Here is a 22,500-nt window from a genome sequence, read left to right as displayed (position 1 = left end):
ATTAAATCATCTCTTTGTCTACCCTTCTTGTTGTTATCATTACTGAGAAACATTTCTATATATAAAAAAGTCCTATATATACCAAAAATAGCAAAAAAGGAAAAAGGAATAATAGAAGCTAGTTACTTAAACTCAGCTTAAAGACTGCACCTCACCAACACTAAAACATAATGGTATCACAGCAGTTGGCATGAGAAGCCAGGTTCATTTCCAGTTTATTTTCCTAATCTTGGAAACTACCCTGCTATTACTACAATAGTAGCTATTTATATATGGCTTAAATCAGGGGTCTCAAACACATGGCCCAAGGGTTGCATGCAGCCCACAAAGTAGTTTTCCGTGGCCCGCGATCAATTAGTAGGGAGATGGTGGTAGTCCCCCCCCCGTATGACTTCTCCATACATCCTGCATAGATTCCATCACCAAATGTGCCTAATAGAGTGGATATGTGATTGGAGGTTGCAGTCAGGTGTTTGTTACTCCTCCAGTGGCATCTCCTTCTCAAATTAGGCACGTTTGTTCAGTTCATTTCCATGTATTTCTGAGGAATGGAACTGGCTTTTGGGTGTTTTTGCGATCATCTCCTTCCACCAGACTGACCTTCAAATTGTGTCAGCGAAGTGTTCCTGAGGTAAGGTGCTGTAGCGATTCTAGCTGTTCTCTTCAGATCTTTGTTAAAATACAGATAATCTGCTTGCAGCACAGGACACCAAACGCGGATCTCTCTATCTGTATCTGCATATATGTGTCTGTGTATATGTGTCCTAGGGATGTTGATTGCTTCCACATTGTACATTCCCTATGGAAGCCTGACTGCACTGCGTGATATGTTACTGATACCAGCCTGACATCATACAGGTGGGATGGAGGACTGTTAACATCTTGTGCCCATGTAGTGTCAAGTCCTGGTTATGGAATCTGTAACAGTTGGTAGTGTGTTGCAGGGCAGATGTGTTTGGCTGTGGGTGGGGGGATATCTATTCGTGCAAGACATATGTTGTTTGGGGCCTCTCAATCCCATTAATGGTGAATATGGACATATATGTTTTTATGTTCCCATTTTTATCTACAGATGTATGCCCATATATACCTATATAGATATATATATATATATATATATATATATATATATATATATATATATATATATATATCTGTTTACATATATATATAAATTATTGTATATATATATATATATATATATATATATATATATATATATATATAAATATATATATATATATATATATATATATATATATATATATATATAGATGTAGACATATATATCTATAGATGTATGCATATGTATGTATATATGTTTATATATATATATATATATATATATATATATATATATATATATATATATATCTGCATATATAGATATGTTATATCTATTTAGATATTAATATATGCACACACACACACACACATACATCTGTATGTTGAAATACATTCCCTGTACTGTTGAATGCCTGGTCTGGATGATATGTTTGTGAAAACATCAGGGTTATGTATATCTGACATGGCTTAGTGGTAAATCACTTTGGCTATGGTGTGCAGGGTCCTGGGATTAAGCCTTACAGAGGCTGTTTGTTTTGTTGCTGGACAGAATAAGGGCAGCTGGATACAGAGTGATTAAGACACGGGCACTTTTGAGCAGTTGTAAGCGGGTTTCTGCAGGTTTACTAGTGCATAAATATGCTTACTACTGCTTATTGGTGCTTACACTTGCTTACTAGTGCTTACTACTGCTTACAATTGCACTGATTTAGACAGTAATATCTAATGGTTCTTGGGAAGCTGGGGGATTTGGAAGCTGTATGGAGTTGTCATTCATTACACATTTTACCTTCCATTTGTATCCATGATTCCTGTGTACATATACTGTATGCGGCACATGTGCTTATCTGGAGACTTTGCAATATTATGACACTGACACCTCACATGTGCATTTAATGCAGTACACCAGTTCACAAATATATGTTATTTAGTGGGTTGTGCAACTAAAATATTGGTCATAATGTGATTTACCATGGAAAATGGAATGTGCTGCAGTGGGACTCGCACCGGGAATGCCTGCTCGTAAGGCGAATGCTCTGCACACTACACTACTGCTATACTGCTTCATTTGCATATATCTTCCTTGTTATCCTCTTCAGCCATTTAAGCTGCATTAACCGTAGCTAAGCAATGGGCACACCCGCGCACCTACGGTTAGCTTTAATCGGATTCTTAAAAAAAAAAAAAAAAAAACGTTGTTTATTTGATCTATATTTACTATTGCTGTTGTACATGTGTGGAAATGTTGCTGCAGATATGCGGACACCTATGAGTGGTCTCGCTCATTCATTTGGCCTTTCTGCAGTTCTTCATTGTGAGGGCATGTTAATTCTGCTCTGCTCTCAGACATGCCCCCTGTACTCTTACTCGCTCCGAGTAAGATTAGGAGCTCAAGCAGGGTGACTTCATTAGTATGCATGGCTCGCTGCCATCCTGCTCCTAAATGGCTGCATCCATGCAGGACTAAGCTAGTCCTGTACAGAAGAATAGTAAATCCGGGGGGAGTATGTTTTCCTCCATTGCAACAAATTCATCAGATGTTAGTCTAAAAAATATTTATATGTATTTATGAATAAACAAACGAGTTTTGCTTATAAATTACTTTTCAATGCTATAATTGTAAGACAGATATTGGAATATGGCCAGTATTTGAAATGCTTTGAATGTTCTGTACTACGTACTTTGCAGCAGTTAGCATTGTCACCTCACAGCAACAGGTTCTCCGGTTCGATTCTTGGCTGCAATGCCTTCTGTGTGGAGTCTGCTTGTCCTCCCTGTGGTGGTGTGGGTTTCCTCCTGGTACTCCAGTTTCCTCCCACATTCCAAAGACATGCAGTAGGTGGATTGGACATTCGAAATTGGCCATAGGTGGCAGTCTGTGCGTGAGTGAGTGGTGAAATTGAAGTACTGCGGCAGGACTAGCCACCTGGCAGTGTAATCTCTGGCTTGAGATGATTATCACTGAGGAAGAGACACCCCGACCCCATGTGCAAAATGGGAAAGGGGGTTGAGGATGGATGGGTGGATGTACTATGCAAATGATATGCTTGCCTATTACTTATGTTTTTCTTCCCAAGTCTCCGTTGTAAAAGTGAAAAAGTGACATGATTTCAGGAAGACCAGCATGGTAATCAAAGATAGAGAAATGCACAAATTAGCAATAATAATATAAACTGTACTTTTCCATTAACGGGGCAACAGGTTGTTTGGGCATGCTTTTAATGTTCTCTTTATTGTGGGAGTGCCGTTCATTGTGTGAGATGTCAGTACTGCTAAATCACCACTAACAGTTTGGCATTTTTCACACGGAAATACTGATTACGCCCCATTGTAGGTCTGTAGTTCTGAACATAGGTGATACTCATAATATTAGCTAGTAAACCAACTTCCTGCCATCCGAATTGATCCATAACACATTGTAGCTGATAACTTCATTACTAGAATATGAATAGCTCACAACCAGTCAGTAACCAACCCAGAAATAATAACGGGCACTTTTAAAAGTAGTAAACCCACGGTGGTGGTGCTGTGGTAGCGTTGTCGCCTCACAGTAAGATGCTGTCCGGTTCGATTCTCAGCTAGAGCATCTTCTACGTGGAGACATGCATGAATGGGCATTCCTTCGTTGTAGGTTCTGCATCAGGGCTGGTAAATCAGCACGTAAAAATCAACTACCAATCATTAGCGGACCGGAGTTCCGCTGTGGCGACCCCTAACCGGGAAAAGCCAAATGACACAAACAAACTAACTAGAGACATTGACAGAATTAGACAATTGTGAATTCATGTAAGTTAACTGAGTCTATTAACTCCTATCTGTTGCAATTTATTACGTGTAAAGCAACACATTTTCTCCAAAAGGCAGGAATTCTATGTAGGATTAAAAGGGGCAGAGCTGAATTTTTAGTAGAAATCAGGACAGCTGAGAGGCATGCATACTGTACTGAAATAAAATAGAGACAGAGAATGCTTTTCATTCATATTGCCATGATTCTAACAATAGTTAGACTTTCTCTTCATATGTGTGTGCGTAACTTGATTTTACCCCTCTTTTTTGAGCCTTGTTTGCAAAATAAAATCTATTAAAGGAAACTGAATCTGAAATATAAACATATAGTCATAAAACCAATTATTTTAAAGTAAACCACACATGAAATATAAACTTGCAGTCATAAAACAATTTGAGAGCCTCGGCCCCATAGTAGCATCAGTTTCATGGCATTTCTAGTGTTTGTCAAAATAAAAAGCCATTACTGTGCTGTACAGAAAATGTCCTGTAACGTAAGTTTTTGGGAACTTTGCCATGGGGTAAGCAGTATCGACATCTCACACAATGAATAGCAATCCAACAACGAAAACAACATTAAAATTACAGCCAAAAAAATCGTTACCCCATTAACAGAAAAGTAACCTGTTTTTGTTGCCCCGTTAACGGAAAAGTACCATATAAACAAATAAATATCAATAATAGCTGGACTAAAGAGCACTTAGATTTTGAAAAGATATATATTTATATGTAATTTTATCATCAAATATTGAAAGCTTCAAAGTGAAAATAAGAAAAAAGATTGACCATTTCAGAGTAAATCTAAAATGATTGAATTGCAAATAAATAAATAAATAATGTATAAATTAAAAAGTATTTTTTTGGGGAGCAAACCCCAGCTTATTTGCCTAACTGATCTAAATATTTAAAACTGCTGTTTGCTATGTCCGATAATGTTTCTAGATTTTATTTCTGCTTTGAGTAAATGGGTATTTTATTTTTTGCTTGGAATATATCTGTTTGGCCTTGTATGGAGGCCACATTGGATTTATGTAGTGATTGATGTAAATGAGAGTTTGACTATACTGCAGGTCCTGCTAGGTTAGAGCACTTAGGCTTCATATGTCACATGTTTTTCATTGGTTTGTTTGTTTTCTTGTTTAATACTTACTGTGCAGAGGGCAGCTCTGCCTTGTCTTTTGATAAGGGCACAGAGGCTTGCAACATGTGCCGACACTGTCTGAATAACTGCTCGATTTTAAAATCATAGAAAAATCCAAGAAAATACATTTTGTCTGCATTTGAGTTGCCTAACGGAATGAATCATTTAGAGTCATTTTCTGCTTCGCTTAAAACAGTTTCTTTGTTTCTATGTTGTGCTTTGAGCAAATCTGCATTTCATTTTCTGCTTTGAGTAAATCTTTTTGGCTGATGTTCAGGTCACCTGGATTTAAGTAGTGATTGATTGAAGTGAGAGTTAGACTAATTACTGTGGGTCCTGGGAAGATTAGAGCACTTGGGATTCTCATATCTCATGTCTTTCATTGGTTCTTTTTTAAATATTTCTTAGGTGGGGGCAGCTCTGTTTTTTTAATTTTTGATAAGACTCAAGTATTTTTTTACCACATGTACCAAATGTTTCAGAACTCCTGGGTTTTAAAAAAAGAAAAAAATATCAGAAGGCTGTTTTTGTATCTGTACTTAAGCTGCCTTAGGCATTTAGAGTTTTCTTCTATATTGACCGATACTTTTTCTATCTTTTCTTTTCTGCTTTGAGTAAATCTGTTGGGACTGGTGTAGAGGCCATCTTGGATTTAAATAGTGATTTATCTAAATTAAAGTTAGACTAATTATTGCATGTCCATGGTATCTTAGATTTCTTAGGTTGCAAATTTCACTTGTTTTTTAATGGTGCTTTTCCTTTCTTGTTTAATACCTATTGCAAGAAGGGTAGCTCTGCCTTGTCTTTCTGATAAGACTGCAGACGCCTGCACTATATGCATTCACTGTCTGACAAAATGTCTGGATTTTAAAATTGAAAAAAAGCCGGGAAAGTTCTTTTTGTGTGTGCACTTAAATTGTTAACTGATCTAACCATTTCTAATTGTTTTCTTTATTGCTTAATAATATGTATGCATTTTATTTTCTGCTTTGAACAAATCTTGATCTATTATAAAGTACATTTTTGAATTTAAGTCATAATTCAGCTGACAGGCTACTTACTGCAGGTTCTGGTAGCTTAGAGCACTTGGGCTTCAGATTTATTTTTTATTGTTCCCTTTGTTTTTGTTTGCTTGTTTGTTTGTTTTTTTGGGGGGGATACATACTGCACAAAGAACAGCTCTGGCCTTTCTTTCTTATTAGACTACAGAGGCCTGCACCACATGCATGCACTATTTGACCAACCACTGGATTTTAAAATTCGGGAGAAAAAGTAGAAAAGTACTTTCAGTGTCTGCGATTAAGTTGCCTAACTGAACCAGAAAATAGATGTGTTTTTGCATGATTCTCTTTCTCTGATTTATTCTCACTTTGAGTAAATCTGCATTTTATTTTCTGTTCTGAATAAATCTGTTTGGCCTGGTATGGAGGCTATCTTGGATTTAAGAAATTGTTTACCTAAATGACAGTTAGGCTAATCACTGCGTGTTCTATGTAGCACTTGAGGATTAGATTTCACTTATTTTTCATTTTTTTTGTTTTTTGTTTTTTACTTACTGAGCAAGACTCTGCTGATGGGATCACCTCAGCAGTTGTATTTACATGATGGCTAGTGGATGCAAGTAAATTCTCCTCTTGCACTATTGAAAGGGTACCTTCTTTAAACTTCAGTGAATAAGTTATCCACTTCTGCTCTATCTAAACACCTTTTACTCAGCTATGTAGAGCTACTATGAGGTTAGCTGATTTGAGCTGACTTGATTAGATTTCTGAGAGCCTTAGCTGAACTGTCCTGTGTTTCTCCTGTCAAACACATTTCTCCCTTCTATTATTCCCCCTACCCCACTTTAGCTCCTCAATAATCTTCATCACATGGCAGCACTGGTCATCATAGGGACAGAGTGGACTGATCCTCCTTCTATTGCCAGCCTTATTACACATGGTATGTGTATGTGCCTCACGATCACAGAAAGCCAAAGAACCCTATCCATGAGAGACATAAATAGTTAACTAAATTGGAGGTGTCCTTCTCTGAAACCAGTAGCATGTGGTAAACATAACATTGTCTTAGCCCACCCACACATATATGACATCTGTATACTACAAACACAAAATTGTTTTCTGCTGATTAAATTAAAGACTATTTACCCAAGCTTCCTAGAACTCCTAAATCTAGGCATTAGCTTTAACCCTCAAGTTTACCTCCTGCATAATCCATAGTATCAAGAGGTCTAGACCAACATACAGCACATTCTGACACTGCTGGAAACATAGCCACAAATATTGGTCACATAACCAGTATGCAGAACCGTTTAAGGCAGCAACATGAAGCATGTAGACCTGGCAAGGTCCTGGTCATAGTTCACTGCATAGTTAATACACACAGATGCTCCACTCACCATGATAAGCAAAGACAGAGTGTTGCATAGCTGCATCTCAGCTGCTAGGATCCAAAATGCCACTGGGACCCTCAAGTCCCTTCATCCAATGTACACATATGAACTTGATTGTTGAGCAGGGGGAGTAAATGACTTTAGATGCACCTTTTAGGATTGTATGAAAGTAGACATGATGGATCACTTAGAATATACATCTGAAATGAGTGTGAAACTGATGCTAAACAGTATCCTACTATTGCCAAGAATGATGCCTCAATACTGAGAAAAAAAATTGATCTTAATTTTTGGTTTTGCTACTGGTGTCTCTCTAAAAGTATATAATACATATCAGCCTGGGAAGACATGATTTACAATCTTAGCTGCTTTGCTAGAGATGGTCTGTATGTCTATTGTCATGGCTTCTGTATATTGGCCAAGACTTTTTCCTCCCCCATACTGCCTTTTTTTGGCAAAGTTAGTCTTTTCAAATTATCTTTATACCCAATCAAAATCAAAATAATATTGAAGTGGCAGTTCTCAGTCCTAGAAGCCTTAACACAAAAATACACTTCCCCCGTAAGACATAAATACAGTGCTATATTTAAGAAAAAGGCCATTTTGCGCAATCTAATTATAAAACAAAAGAAACTATAGAATATGAGGAAGAAACTTAAAGCTCATAAAAGAAAAACTAAGAAGCTCTCAAAATGATCAACAAAGTACTTAGAAACAAAATCAATGTTCCAAAACAAGTACAAATTCAGAGTTGCCACTGGCACTAAGGATAACCACAAGGTCTTCTTCAACTATATCAGGTACCTCAGAAGTAACAACAAACACTGATCCGACATGATGCAAAATAATACCACATAGTCATCCTCTAAGAACATAGTTAAAATATTAGTAGACAAATCAACTCGGACTTGTCTTCCCATCTTTGCCTAATTATTTGCAGCTCATTAGTATGTCTTTGCTAGCCCTTAATTACCTCTGAGCAAGTACTAAGCATTCTTTACAAAGCTAAGAACAGTACCTACATGGACTTAGATAATGTGCTAGGCTGTCTTCATGCAGAACTGTCTGATTCATCATTAAGCCTATTCAGTTTCATCCTCTCCACTGGATTTATGTCAGTGGTATGGACAGCTGCTGTAATCATCCCACTCCACAAAGGAGGCCCACTACTGAGATAGGAAACTACTGACTCATATGTATCACCACCAGTCTTATCTGTTAGGTAATGGAGCTCATCACTATGGAAACTCTTTATCAAAGATATAGTCAGTCTTGAAGCTCTGAGCCCAAACAAATTTGGGCTTGTTAAAGGCAGAAAATACTTCCAAAACCTGGTAGATGTTTTTGAGCAAGCCACTGAGGAATTGTAATAAGAAAATTTGGTTCATACTTTGTACGTGGACATAACCAAAGATTCAGGTGTCATTCCACATTCTGGCATCATTGATAAACTAATCAAACTAAATGTAATCCTCTCTGTTGCACACAGTTTAGCAAACTGGCCGCCAACAGAATGCAGTCTATTAGTGTTGGAGGCAAGCTGTCAAATAAAAGAGTAGTTACCAGTGGTGTATCCCAGGGATATGCACTGGGACAGTGGTGTATCCCATGGATCTGCACTGGGACAGTGATGTATCCCAGTGATCTGTACTGGGTCAGTAGTGTATCTCAGGCATCTGTACTGGGACAGTGGTGTGCCCCCATGAATCAATACTGGAACAATAATGGATACCAGGGATATGCACTGGGACAGTGGTGTATCCCTGGGATATGTACTGGGACAGTGGTGTATCCCAAGGATCTGTAATGGGACAGTGATGTGCCCCATGCATCTGTACTGGGACAGCAGTGTAGCCCAGGAGATCTGTACTGGGACAGTTGTGTATCCCAGGGATATGTATTGGGACAGTGGTTTATACCAAGGATATGTACTGAGAGAGCGGTGTATCTCAGGGGTATGTACTGGGGCCACTACATATTTTAAAATTACTTCTTTGATATTAAGGTCAACATCAAGTGTCTATGGCTGACAACGTTCACTGATGATTGCAAACTGAGAGTTGTCATCCACACCTCAGCTGTCCACCAGATTCTCCATGATGGCCTAACATGCATTAAGAAATGGTGGTTAGATCACTCTTTCAAATTAAATGCCAAGAAATGCAGCATTGTATCCTTTGACAAATGTAGGTATCCATGTTTCTATCATATATGTAACACTTGAAGCTGGACACTTTTATTGACAATGAACTATCCTTTGACCACTATGTTACTGTTGTTGTTAGGAAAAAAATTTATATAGCCAAACTAATCACCACTGGTATATCTTCTAGATCCATGCAAGTCATTATCCCCTTATATTCCTTCTTTGTCCGGCCCGTTATGAGTATAATCCCACTCTTTGTAAGAAGCACATTACCCATCTTCATAGACCACAGCATTTCCTTACTAAGACCATCAAGGGCATTTCCACATTGAGCTACTCTGGTCATCTTAAAGTGCTCTCACTCTTTTCTGTGTCCTCAACTTTTCATGGGAGATCTTTGCATAGCCATTAGAACTTTGTAGGACCCAATCCTATACAACCTCCTTTATATCCACAAAACTATTAGCACCTGGTCAACAAATCTGAACTTCCACTGCAATATGAATAGGACCTGCTAGAATGATAGATGTTTAACACAGAGAACACCTATTTTATGGAATTTTCTCCCTCTGAATTGAAAGTATAGTAGTTCCCTGACACTTTTAAGCTTAAACTGGAATGCTGGATGAGCAAACATAAGTACAACCCCAGTCTGACCCCTCAAGCCCTTATGGGATGGAGACATAACTATGTGCTAAATAATTCATCCTGCTGGGGATCTAGTATCAATTCCTGTCTTGGTAATGTCAACGTTGGATTATGCAGCACAGTTACAAATGGTCTACTGGATCAACAGCCTAATATTAACCTATGAAACTAAATGTGGAATTCAGTGTATACACACATTGCCTTATTGCATGTGGTTATTTTAATCACAGCATGTACCCTTTATGCTAATTTTCTATTTTGTTTCCTGTACTAAGCAAGCTAAGACTGAAATTGTTATCTTTGTAACCAGTGTTGCACCTTGGTTAAAAATCTCAAATCAGTCAATAAATAAGCAGGCTCAACCTTTTGCACTCACAATATAAATCCACTGTTTCTATACACATTGGGAAGATATAGTTTTATACTGTAAAATAAGGGGACAAAAATCAACAATCAGTCAGTTCATATCAGTAGAGAAAAATCAGTGAACAGATACAATTGACGTATTTTTTTATTTATTTATCCTTTTGTTGACCGGGCTAGTCCCAATAGGCTAGTAGCCTCTTTTCAAGGGAGAGCAGTGGTGATATTTATTCTACTATGGGGAGTTTGGCAAGGGTGTTTAGCAATTATTATATGCTATTCATACTTTAAAGTTAAATTAAGTTTTTCAAGAAAAAATATTTTTAGCTGACCTTGCCATTCCCACTTTACTTTATTTTGGGTTTCTTTGTGAACTTCCAAAAGATATATGATGCTATTAATTCTCTTGCATCTAGATAGTTGCAGCTGATTGACAATCTTATAAACTCTAGGTAATAATATATCCCTTTTACATTTTCCCATTTCTCAAAATGAGTGCTTATTTCTCAACCAGAGAATAATATATCTGTGATAGAGAAGAGCAACATTATAGAATTTTTGAACACAGATTACAGAATTGTTGCTAAACTGTCAAACATACCTCTCAAATGTCCAGATTTTCGCTGGATGTCCAGATTTTTGCCACATATTTTTGGTCTGTTCCTCATAAAATCTGTGTTTTTTAGCAAATCAGTGAAGATTAAATATGCTAAACTATGACAGACATCTGATTTTCAGACTCTGTATCATTCAGAAAATGCACAGAACCTTTTATTCTTGCAAGATTTCAAATTTGTCCATATTTTTGGGCCTTTGTCCCCCATTATTTTTGGCTTGGTGCAGATTTCTTGTATAAAAGGATGAGAGGTATGCTGTTAAATAATTATTTACTTCAGTATTTGAATAAGCTGATAAACACAAATCTATTCAGTTTTATCCCAGGAGAAAGATATGGTCAGAGTTAATTAAAAACTTCCAGCCATCATATTATATTGAAACACATACAAAAACTGTATCCCAAAAGAATAAACTTTTGAGAGCAGATTCAATAAATCCTAAATGGTCTGCTAAGACAGTATGCATTTCACAGCATGATGCATACATGATAGTGCACTGTTTTGTATTCAGTATGCGGCTCTACATACCATGTAGAGACACAAGCACAGTAAACATAGTGGCATGCTAATTACAACATAAGCAGCTGAACTGTATGCTAATCAACCAATCCAAGATGGAGGAAGTATTCAACAAGATATAAAGCAATTGTGTAGACTCAGTGTAGGCTTCACCTGCAAATTTCAAAACCTATTGGAATACAGCCACAGAAGGTACTCTACATGGAAACAATGTTAGGGGCTGCAGTTGCTCTTATATATATGTATGTGCAATGGGCACTTGTCTATGCTGATGCTGCTGTAAATAGACCCCAGCCAAGAAGGAAAAGGGTATTTAGACCCCTGTAAACTTACTATGGTTTGCATGATTGCAGGAATTGTAGAGTGCTACAGGGTGGATAGAGGTACACTAAAGGAACTCTGCAACTTCTGCAGTCCTTAACTGACAGCAAGGGCAAATTGAAGGAAACCAATACCTGTGGAGACTAAGAAATGTGAAGCACTTAAAATGTTAGCTACAGGAACCCTTCAGAGGCCAACAGGACATGTGCTGGGGATATCACAGGCATCAGCATCCAGGATCCTACATGAATTTCTGAATTCCATGTTACAGCATGCCACTGATTGCATACAGATTTCTCCATACACTCATGGAAATACAAAGATGACTACACAATTGCAAGAGCAAAATTCTTGAAACCAAGGATGACTACACAATTGCAAGAGCAAAATTCTTGAAACCCAACTTTTGATGTGGAAACACAAAAATAGTATTTGGCTCCCCCACCCCCAAAACAACAGGAAAATAACAGTTTGCACAGTCCAAGGAATAACACATAATTCATTTGTTATAAATGCTTTCCACACAATTTTCACAAAATGTTTACACATTTACAACACAAAAGTCAATTGTATAGGATTGCTAGGCACGTGTCACTGTGACCAGCACTCCCCTGGTGGTGTCTATGTGCCATCTTAGAAGCATAACACCCCTGTGTCATTGACAATATAGTACTTTACATTGTCATGGAGTAAGAGAGAAAAGACTATAAGGTAACCAGCTTTAACAATAACACTTGCAAGGACAGTTATTAAGGGTGTCTATCTATGAAAGTCAATGCTGGCAAAAATGGCTGTGTCAAGATTGGAGCACAAGACGTGCATACAGATAACAGTTTAATCCCCTAATACATATATATATATATATATATATATATATATATATATATGTATGTATATATGGATTCACTTTAGAAGCTTGAAATACTGAAATATTGAAATTCAGTATTTCAAGCCCATAAACTGGAATCCTTAGAAGAGCAAAAGCTCAGAAGCGCGAAATTCAATACCTCGAATACTGGAGATTTTGAATTTCACGCTTCTGAGCTTTCTCTGGGGTTATGGATTCAGGTAAGTGTGTGTGTGTGTGTGTGTGTGTGTGTTAAGGGTTTTGAGCAGGGGCTGTGGTGTGTGTCAGTGTGTTTTGTTGCTGTGATGTGTGTGTGCGAGGTGAATGTCACTTGTGTGGTGGTGTTTTGTGCGTGTTTGTATGTAGTGTGACCTTGGAGTGAGAATATTAAAGTAGGGGGGTGTGGCAGGTGCAGCCCCCCACCTGGGGGTGCAGAGTGGCTTGCCCCCCCTGTTTTTATGTAGTATAGAGCTTATGTTTGTGTGTGGGGAGGATGGTGTGTGTCTGTGGAGTAGAAGTACGAAATTCAAAATCACCAGTGTGGGAGATTTTGAATTTCACGGTTCTGAGTTTTCGTGGTTTTAAAATTTTGACTTTATAGCTTCGAAATACTGGATTTCGATATTTCAGTATTTCAAGGATATAAAGTGAATCCATATATATATATATATATATATATATATATATATATATATATATATATAAAACAGTTTTACTTGTAACATACCTGAATACAAAAAACAGCTTAGCAACATCAGAAGTCTTCTGTGCAGATAAATCTAAAGGAATCCCAGCCCTCTGTATTCAACAAATACACAAGTTCTCTCACCTTCAAGTTCCCTAGCAACACAGTTATCTTGTTATGGTGCAGACTCATGCCTGTGAGAATGGTGAACATACAAATGAGGTGTGAACTCATAATAGCTGATTCCCAAACGTTTGGATTCATGTGGCAAATATAAACATAGTGCAGACACTACTTCAGTGTGTGTTGCTAATGGATTGCAACTGTGAATGGTTCATAGGTTCATACTAGGCTATCTGCCCGAGGGCATTTACAAGCCTAGCCCATAGCTTTGTGGCTTACGCCACCCCTTTAGTATGGGGAACTATACCCATTATTTTGCTGTGCCTCTGTCGAGCAGTGACACTGAGGTAATCCCTGGGGTATATCTGCGATCTCCCATCCATTGGTCAAGATTTCTCTTGAACAAGGCCAGCGAGGTGCTCTGCCTCACATATACTGGGATTTTGTTCCACAGCATAGGGAGTCTTTGGGTGATGAATCTATCCCTCCAGCATGTCCTATTAATAGCCGTGTCGAGGTTTAAGTCTCCCGCCTTGTGGCTCTGATGGATCTAGTTTTTGAGGTGAAGCATATTCATCAAATCTGGGTTTGACATGGCCTTGTATGTTAGGCAAAGGTCACCTCTGAGCAAGTGTGTTTACTGAATAGAGCTGGAGTTCTTTCAGTCGGGCAGCATAGGACAGATTTTGAGACCCTTTATCCTTTTGGTGAGGAACTTTTGTGGCCTCTCCAGCTGCTGCAAGTGTCGGGTCAGATACATTCTGAATGGGGCATTGTACTCAATCATTGGTCTGATGAGTGATGAGTAGAGGGAGACAATGACCTCCCTTGATCTAGATGAGAATCCCTTCATGATAAGGTGGGCAATGTAGAAGGTCTTCCTAACTACTTTAGCTACATGGGTGTCGAATGACAGACTACTATCAACCTGGGTCCCCAGGTCCCTGATAACTTCTTCTGTGCTCAGTGGATTGCCACCTATTTGGTAGCTAGGGGTAACCTTGTTTTCCCCAAGGGTATGACTATGCATTTTTGGCATTAACTTTAGGCCATGGCTCTGGCACCAGTTATCCGCTTCTGTGAGACCCTTCTGCAGGATATCTGTGTCAGATGTGTTTTCTACTATGGCGGCCAGTTTGCAGTCATCTGCAAACTTTGTCAGCCATAACCCTCCTGTGTTTGCTTGTACTTCGGAGAAGTAGATGCCAAACAAGAGTGGGCCTAGGACTGAGCCCTGTGGGACACCACTTGTGACAGGCTTTGAGTCTGACATGGCGCCAGCAACTCTGACCCTGTGGGTTCTGTCACTCAGCCAGTTTGCAACCCATCTTGTGATGTATGGGTTAATATTTAAGCTGATGAGTTTTTCAATGATACCCGAGTGGGTATTGTATCGAAGGCCTTCGCCAGATCAAGGTAGGCTGTATGGACTGCCTTTCCCTCATCAATGGCTTTGGTGACTGTTTCGAAAAAGTCAACCAAGTTTAAAAGGCATGATCTGCCTTTGACAAAGCCAAACTGGGTTGGATCCAAAGTCTGCAAATTCCCTATGTCTTTATTTATGAGGTTCATTATGATCCTCTCCATGGCTTTGCAGATAAGGCTTGTCAAGCTAATGGGCCGGTAATTTCCAGGGTCGGTGGAGGCACCGCCTTTGTGAAGTGGGACCACAGTTGCAGTGCGCCACTCCCTGGGTACGTATCCAGAGGTAAGGCTCTGATTAAACAGCTGTCCTAGCTGTGGGTTTAATTCCTCATTGAGTTCGTGGAGCACACAGCCGGGGACACCATCAGGTCCCATGGATGCTGTGTTTTTTGCTTTGGAGAGAGCAGTTCTCACTTGGGCGTTGGAGATGTTTGGGGGGCTGCAATCATTTGGTATAGATATCTCTCCTTTTGGGAGAAGTTTGCACTGAACCTGTCAGCCAGTATGTTGGCAATGTCCGTAGGATCAGTAATCTTCACATCATTTTGAACTAGTTCTGAGCATATCTGGGAGTTTCCTCCCAGGTTTCTAACATAGCTAAAGAAGGCCTTATGATTGTCTTTTGAGTCTTTAGCTATTTTTCTCTCAAAATTTGCTTTGGATGACTTTATGAGAGCTCTTAGTTTTTTACTTATAGTGATCAAGGGTGTCTTACCTTTTAAGGATTTTGCTCTATCTTGTAGTAGCTTCCTCCTTTTGTTGTAGAGTTTGTTTATGGCTGGGGTCCACCAGACTGGACGCTTGCCTTTGGTACAAAAAGTCTTTGTTTTGCTTGGGATTGCCTTATCCATGCAGTCCTGCAGGTGCTGGTAGAAGGCATTTGTAAGTGATTCAGCGGCATGTGTACTGTTTTCCGCCGCTCGGGGCCTTAAAGGAGACCACACTAGTCTTTAGAAGTGTGAAGTCGGCTTTCGAGAAGTTCTTTACTGTAGTCTTTTTATTTCAGGTGGGGTGGGATGAGGACCTCCAGCGAGATTAGTTTGTGATCTGATCTCACCAGTGAGGGGTATACTTCCGGTGTTGAACATTGTGCTCCCATGTTCGTGATGATGAGGTCAAGTATGTTATCTCCTCTTGTGGGGATGGTAACTAGTTGTTCCTTGGCATTTGAGTTTATGAATTCCAGGAACTTTTGGGCTAGGGTGTTTGGGCTTGAGTAGTGTTCCCAGTCTATATTAGGGTAGTTGAAGTCACCTAGTATGATGGTGTTTGGTGATATATTTATCCCCTCTAGTGTTTTCAGGAAGGCCATGTGAGGTTCCTGAGTTTGTGAGGGTGGCCTGTAACATGCTACAATTTGCAGAGCAGTCTTGCCTATGGTTAATTGCACCTGGATGGTCTCCGATGCATCGTGCGTTGCAACCAGTCTTGAGGTGTGGGAGTCCTTGATGAATATGGATACACCCTCCTTTCTTGGTATTGTCCGGATTTTGGGGCCGGAACGCATGATATGAGGTAAAACCTGATAGTGCTGGGGTGCTCTCAGGAGCCTTGAACCAGGTTTCTGTCACAGCACAGACATCGATGTTCTCCATACTGAGAAGGGCCTCGAAAGTGCATTTTGAGATTCAGACTTCTGGCATTGAGCAGCATTACCCTTAGTTTTTTCCTTTTTGTGTTCTAGGGTGGTAGGTTTAGAATTTGAGCCTTGCCTAAAAAGGCACTATGGGGTGGCAAGCCTTTGCCAATATCCGAATCCCAGGGTGACAGGTGCAAGCCGTCCCTTGCGAAGCAGCGTGGCTTGTCCAGCATGTCATCCCAGGCAGACAGACTCTGGATCCCCTTTGAATGACACCAGTGTTTAAGCCAATTGTTAAAGCTGATCATCTTATCTCTGTATTGTGGCATCATTCTTGGTGAAGGTAGGATACTGCTCAAGGTCAGGGTCATACCTGCCTGGGCTACATAATCAGAGAGCTCCTCGATGTCTCTTTTCATGTAGTCCAAGGAGGTACGCCTCAGGTCGCTTACACCAGCGTGGACAATGATTGAGTCGTATTTGTACCTGCTGTTGAGAGACCTGAGTGCTTGCTATGTGGCGGATTCTAGCGCCCGACAGGCAGCTTACTGTGACCTTCTCCTTACTCAGTCTGGTGAGCGGACGCCAGTGTGTCTGACTATGGAGTCACCAATGACTAGTGTGTCTGGCATTTTGTTTGGCCTTAAGGGCTGTGACTGTTTGACACTCTGACTGTGAGGTCTATGTGTTGCAGGTGATGTGTTCTGAGGTGGTGGTTGTTTGGGTGTCTGCTTTGGTGGCCTCTGCTGTTTTGGTAGATTTTTGATCAGAGCCTCCGAGTATGTCTTTGTGTGTTTATGTGTATGATTTGAGGTTGTGATGGTACTATGTGAGACTGGGTCTATAGTGTGTGTGGTAACCTTCTCCTCCTGACTGGTCTTGCCAGTCCTATGTTGAGAGAGCTCAGCCTCCAGTTTGGCTGTATAGTTGCATCTCTCGCATGTATTTGTGTTTTGTGGGAGGAGGAGAGGGTTGTCTGTGTACATGAGGCAATTGTAACATTGCCTCAATATTCCCAGGTTCACCAGCTGAGCAGGAGAGGACACTAGCAACTGATCCCTCGACATGCTAGAAGGAATAAACCAAAAAAAAACTTTAAAGAAGATTCCGGGGGACGTGGATGACCGAGAAATGGGGGGTTGCCTTTTTGGGGTACTATCTATGACAAGAGCACCGTATCAAGGTAATAAGTACTGTAGGAGCAAGTGCTAGGCTTAACAGATAGAGAATAGTCTACTTGGAGTCAAGTAGAGATGATCTTTTTAGTTATAGGATACGCTGATTAGATCAGTAGTATAGTTCGAGGAAGGTAGCTTTAAGGGAAAATTTGAAGAGTGGAATTTAGGTAGCCCTAATAGTTTAAATCTGCTTAACCGGCGCTGCCCTAGTGTGCAACGGTAGCAGCTCAGCTAAATCGCTAAATCAGCTAAACCGCAAAAGCTGCTTAGGTTAGTGGGAGGAAGAAGAAATACACAACAATACAGACCCCCTAACTGCATTGAGTGAGTTAGCCAGGATACACTTACAAAGTGTAGAAGTAATTGTAGCAAGCTTCGAAAATTGAAGTGAACAGCTCACATTTCTCATTTTCAGTGCACTAATGGCCAAACTCTCCTTCCTCCAATGAAAACTGTATTTTACTGTCATGTAATATTGTCATACATTTTAAGGACAATGATACAAAAAGCCCTACAGACTGCATATGTCAGAGTACCACTCACATAAGAGAAGAATGAATGAAACATAAAGACAAGACAGAGCTGAACTGGTGCAAACAATACTCATGAATGTTTGTATTGCACTAAATGTGTAAGCAACACATGTACAAACAACTGAGAGTATATAAATGTTATATATTTCACCTTAATTTATCCTCCCCCCCATTTCACCTTCAGCTACTTACTCCAAGCATATTTCTCTCTCTATGCCAACCTGTCTCCATTGAGTTTCCTTAACTTCCAAATAACAGCATTGATTTCAAACATCTTGTAATGTAGTAATGAGTTAACTTCATTTTTTAAATTATTGTACATGTAGTGAAAATAGATGTAATTTACTTTGTATGGAATTGTCAAAATATTTACGTGTTTATTTTTTGTGAAGCATTTTCTCCTCGGCCCTCTGCTGAAAAAGGGGTTGTTGCCCAGCCAGACTAACCTGGTCAATAAATATAAAAATAAATAAGAATAAATAAATATGTCTTTACAATATTTTTGTAGAGATGGGACTTGCGTATAAGCACAATGATTTTTATTCCTGCTGCAACTGTGTTTCTATGGCAAAGAGAGATAAGACACCCTTACTGTGTTTTGTATATTCAGTAGTTTAACAGTTTGAATCCAGAGCTGTGCAGAGATCGTTAATGTGTCTTAAGATGTATTTTGTATTTTGTTTTCATAATATTAACATTTGTGCAGCTCTTGGCTTAGAGCAAATATGGTGAAATGGATAAATACATTAAAACTTAATGTAAAGTTACTTGTATGAAAAAGACTGGATAAATTACTGCTGTGTATCAAGTGTGTGTATAGCATACCTGGTAAATATGATAAATCACACATATATATAGTATCTGCAGATCATGGTTGAAGTACCACATTTATCTTTCAATGTTAAATGTTAATGCATGTGAATCTCTGTTTGTTGCATTTGTGCATCGCTTGTCTGTACTCAAACATGGTCTTATGGACCCCACAAGAAGCAGACATTCTCAATTTCAAAAAGGATACATTGTAACCTCTTCTGTTTTACATTATCCAAACCCACTAAATGGACTTGCACAATGAGCAGCAACACCTGCAGATAGGAAGCAGACAGTAGACAATTTCAAAATAGATACAATGTATCCTGTGTGGTTTGCCACTGTGCAAACATTCTAAGTGGTGTTGCACGGCAGTTAGCAGACAAACATAGTAATAAATGTGAAAATATACAGCTTCTGCTTAGTTGTTCCCGTGGCAGCAGTTGTAAGTTAAGAGTGATAGCACAGGTGAGCCTGGGTTCTTATCCAACTAAAGCAAACTTTTCTTACTAATGTTTCACTTTACTTTATATAAAAATTAACAGTAGAAAAATACTTACACTAAGGAATAACTATCTATAGCACGTGCATTGAGCATACACAATATATCAGAGACATATTACGTGTAATTGTGGGTATCAGTATAATTATGGTTGTAGAATTATACACTTACAGAGCAAGAGTAATGTTTGTCCACTCAATTTTATAAAATATAAAGTAATGTAAACATGATTATAAGTACTAATAAGTATGTATACCACTGGAACTCATAGGAATAAATGTGTGGCTGAGGGTAGACTGACAATTATGTTTCTTTAATTATAATTGCCTTTTCTGGCCTTGGATAGACTTTATACTTCACTGATACCATACACATATGAATGTATATACCAGACCTTGTCAGAAGAGCATAACTATTTATCTTACTGTTATCAATACAATCCCATGGAGTACATATTTTTTGATAGTTGTGCATGGCTAGCCATCCATTTCATACAGGCCTCCCAGCATTTTCTCTTAAACATCCAGTGATGATGACATGTACAGCAACATTACAAAAGTCAGATTTGTGCCATGGCACTTGCATTAAATACTGAGTTTTGTAGCTGGTATATTTAGGCAGGGGTTCTAATTTCACTTAGGTTAATGTGTGTATGTAGCTAGTTAGACGAATGTAACTGTATCCTACAGTTATCATTACAATCCCATGGAATACAAAGATTTTGACAGCTGTACATGATCACACATCCATTTAATTCAGGCCTCCTAACATCTTCTCTTAAACATCCAGTGATGATGTCATCCACTATAAAATGTCTGGCAGCATTGTAAAAGTCAGACTTGTGCTGTGGTGCTTGTGTTAAATACCGAGTTCTCTAGTCAATGTACTTAAGTAGGGGTTCTAATCTCACTGCAGTCAACAGTTTTGTGTGTGAGTTCACTTGGTTGACATTCAAGAGACCATTTTACACCAGCATGTAGAACTCTGCTACTACCATCTTCTTCTCACCAGATACTGCTGATGTCATTAGTTTTAACATGTTGTCTACCACTATAAAAGCCAGACATGTGCTGTGGCACTTAGGTTAAGTACTGTGCTCTGTAAATAGATAGGGGTTTTGTTCTCACTGCAGTCAATGTGTGTGTGTGTGTGTGTGTGTGTGTGTGTGTGTGTGTGTGTGTGTCTGTGTTCAGTTAGGTGACATTCAAGAGATGATTTTACACCAGCATGTGGGCCACTTCTACTACCATCTTCTTCTAACCAGACACTGCTGATGTCATCAGTTATACACTGTTGTCTAACACTATAACAGCCAGACTTGTGCTGTGGCATTTAAGTTAGGTACTGTAAATAGTTAGGAGGTCTATTCTCACTGCAGCCAACTATGTGTACATTCAACAATCACTATGTTGAAAATTTAGAATGATGTCAGTCCACAGCTATGTCAAGCCCTCCTCCAAACATCTTGAAGAATACAATGATTATGTCAACCTGTATAACAAACTTGTGCTGTGGCAGTAACATTAACTACTGTGTCTCCAAGCTAATTTACCAACACATATAGTTGTTCTAATCTGGCACTGGGTAACTTGCATGTCTACACATACAACTATCACATCTGAGACAATTTTATACAGGGATGTGAGTCCATATTCATGCCCTACACTTCTCCCAACATGTTCTCCTTAACATACAATGATGTTATCATACTCCATAAAGTGCAATATGACGTTACAGTCAGACATATGTGGTGTTTCTAGTGTGACAATGTATGGCATTCATATTCTATACATACACAGGTGTAATGTTCAGATAAGGGCCAGTCTACTAGTGTGTGTGTGTGTGTGTGTGTGTGTGTGTGTGTGTGTGTGTGTGTGTGTGTAAAAGGTGGAGGTATCAACAACAAAGGTAACCAATACTTTGGTACATGTCAGCAATGTGAGCTTATTATTCAGGAACATGAAATGTTTTTAAAACAACCTGCACTGACACTGTTATTTTATCTTATAGGAATTGCAGTACTAGTGGATTAGTGCATATAGCCAGATGTGATTCATGTCCAGTATTTTACTTTGGTAAGACCAAAAGGCCCCTTAGAAAGAGGAATTATGAACAGTGGTATGTTGTCAACAAAGTTAACACCAATAGTGCACTTTATAAACATTTTATTCTTTGTGTGAAATTTAAAAAGTTCCATTTTGGGATTTTGGCAGTTGTACCTTGTGATCCCCAGGGAGAGGCTTGGAAGATTAAGTTGGAATACAGAGAGCTTCACTGGCAGTTGAGGTTAAAAGCAGCAGTTTTTTTTCTGGTATCAATGGCAGCACTTCAGTCTTTCCAGTTTTAAAACTAAGAAGTTAAAAAGCTTTGAACATCCAGAGAGAGCTTATAGTATTCAAAATGTTATATATACTAATTTATATCATCTTCATCTTGGAGTAATTAGCATTAATATTAGGATTCTTTATAATTTTTACACTCATTATTAATATATGTGTTCCATCTTTTTTCATTTGAAAACAATGTTTTTTGTATGGATTTTACCAGTTGTAACATTATGTGTATTTACAGTTATTGTGGCTTTTTGGTAATCTGATTAGTTGATAGTACCAAGACAGTTTTTTAAGATTCTCAAGTGAATATATATATATATATATATATATATATATATATATATATATATATATATATATAGATATGGGTCTACATTGTTTTTTTAAACCGTGGGTATTGGTGTTGTATTTTAAATCATTTTTACATATTTTTCATATTTTATTCACTTACAACATTTTACTCACTTTACTCACTAGCTCAGTCAA

Source organism: Protopterus annectens, chromosome 2.part2, assembly GCF_019279795.1.
Source record: "Protopterus annectens isolate FY-2018-M chromosome 2.part2, PAN1.0, whole genome shotgun sequence".
Lineage (NCBI taxonomy): Eukaryota > Metazoa > Chordata > Ceratodontiformes > Protopteridae > Protopterus > Protopterus annectens.
Note: the sequence above shows the minus strand (reverse complement) of the source record.